At 57.5% G+C, this 2,500-nt stretch overlaps 1 pseudogene; it reads right to left on the bottom strand.

The window, feature by feature from the left end:
* The window catches only part of LOC125076812, an 8,109-nt pseudogene that overhangs the window by 3,245 nt on the left and 2,364 nt on the right, over positions 1-2,500 (bottom strand).

Consider the following 2,500-nt stretch of genomic DNA (forward strand, 5'->3'; position numbering starts at 1 on the left):
GAAATCGAGCACCGCAACGTGGCATTCTCGCAGCTTTTTCCTGCTATCCCCCAGCACCGCGTCGAGCACGGCTGTGTTCTCTAGAGTGCCATCTGCACTCACGAACCCGCGCTGACGCATGTCGGGTGGGCAACAGGCGAGCAGTCTCTTCGCCAGGATACTGTGCATGTGTCTGAGTGGTATCGACGCAATAGATATTGGCCGATAGTCACCCGGGCACTTTGGAGCATCACTTTTCGGGATAAAGACTGTTCGGCACTGCCGCAATGGATCGGGAATGGAACCTTGTACCATCCAATGGTTGAATATTTCCGCCTTCGATGATGCAGGAATGGCTCGCCAGTCTTCCGCACGAATTCCATCCGGACCCGGCGCAGTCCTCATGTCTATGCTGGACGCTTTCACCTCATCGATCGTGATCGGCGCCCACAGCTTGGTGTAGTCGTCCACACCCCCGGAGGGGAGCCCACGCCGAAGGCTTTTTAGGGCCTCAGACGTGGGACCCGAGGCGCTAGACACGGTTTCGAGGATCGGTCGCCAAAAGGTTTCCATCTCCTCTAGGCCATGCCTCGCGTCCCGGGTGTGTCCGTCTATTACTTCAGCTGCTGCACGACTGGGACACTTCCGAAACAACTCCTGCATCCTTGCGTACTCTACTCGTCTCCGCTTTCGGCGCGACATTGAGTCTGACGCAGCTTGGATGTCACAATCATAATTCTTACGGCGTCGGCGACTCCTGGTTTTCGCCCCCGGCTCGCAGCGCCGCTTCCGTCTCTCGACCGCCCGAAGGAGGTCTTCGAGAACATGCGCCGCGTTCGGGCCGATTGGGGTTTCTACCGTTTGGCAGGGTTCAGCGACAGGTGGGTCTTCAGGGTTGCTCCCTATAACGATCGAAGGCCGCGCTTTCAAGGCACCTTCAGTGCTCGAACCCCCTCTCGCAATGGAATCAGCAGCCGAGAACGCCAATTCCTCCAGGCAGGTTTGCACCAACCCTTTGTATTTGACGCTACGGCGCTGACCCTTAACCGCCTCCAGCGTCCTATGGAGCTGGGGTAGTTTGGCGAGAAGGTCTACGTTACCGCACTTCCCGGTATCTCTTGTCAGCTGCGCCTCGACTCGTGCCATGAGGAGCAACTCTTCCTCATTCCACCTGCGCTTCACCGAAGCTGGAGCCGCTTCTGCGTTGGCCTCGACGGGATGGGCTCTACGCTTGTGAACCCCTAGTCCCGTCTTGGTGTTGAATGTGCGGTTGCACATTGGACAGATCCAACCAGGCGCCCGCCCAACAGTCCCGCCGGGAACGTCGGGTCGAACCACCGGGGAGGGAATGACCGTGCTCCCCGATTCCTGTGGGAGATCGGGGCGGTCGAATAAATTCTTATTTCGACTTGTTGCAAGGTAAATTCCCCTGGTGGCCGGGCCGCAAACCCAACCACGGGGTTCGCCCACGGTTTTTGCTAGGTCCCAACCGAAGAAAACCGCTAGGCTTGAAGGTCTCCGTAGAGACCAACCATCGGGACTGCTGTGAGGGATCTCACCTCACAGCCACACCTGGATTACAACCTAAGATGGAAGCTGTCGCACCACTTGATAGAATCCAGGGGCAAGCCTGACTCCGCCCTCCACCCCCGCTGACGTATCTATTAAGACCGTTTCAGCGATGGTGGAGGTAGGAGTGGAACAGTGCTTGTGGCCTCGTCGAATAGAAGTTGGATTAGGATAATTGCACCAACGAGGCATGCAGCGCCGCAACGGCTACTTCCGGGCTGCCTAATTTAGGTGCGGATCCCCCCCCCCCACATTAGCTTTGGCAGCGGCGCCACGGGCAGGCTGTGGGTAGGAGTTGGGCGTCGTGACTAAGTCACTCTTCCCCTTTGTCAGGTCGGTCGGGCATTCTTCGTATCCCCGAAACTAGCCGGCGGGCTCGGAAATCCGTGCTCCGATCGACCTGTGAGTTTCTAAGACAACATCTTCCCCGTTAGGGGTGTGAGCATTCCACCATGACAATGCCACATGTATCAGTCCAGATTGCATACATATTACATGTAATGTGTACACAGACACAACCGCCATAGGCCAGAGCAAGGCAAGCTCACTTAAGAGAGTCATAGTTACTCCCGCCGTTTACCCGCGCTTGCTTGAATTTCTTCACGTTGACATTCAGAGCACTGGGCAGAAATCACATTGCGTCAACACCCGCGAGGGCCATCGCAATGCTTTGTTTTAATTAGACAGTCGGATTCCCCTTGTCCGTGCCAGTTCTGAGCTGACCGTTGAACGGCGGTCGTACAGTACCGCGCCGATCGCGCACGAGACGAAACCGACGCGGACTTACGGCTAGGAAGATCCGCGGAAGGCCGGAACGCGGGTCCGGATTCCGCACGAACGTCCCGAGAGACGAACGAGCGTCGACCAGGCCCGGCACCGGCCGCATCCGCTTCCCGTCCAAACCCGACACGCCCCGGTCCTCAGAGCCAATCCTTATTCCGAAGTTACGGAT

This window comes from Vanessa atalanta, unplaced genomic scaffold, assembly GCF_905147765.1.
Source record: "Vanessa atalanta unplaced genomic scaffold, ilVanAtal1.2, whole genome shotgun sequence".
In the NCBI taxonomy this organism is placed as follows: domain Eukaryota; kingdom Metazoa; phylum Arthropoda; class Insecta; order Lepidoptera; family Nymphalidae; genus Vanessa; species Vanessa atalanta.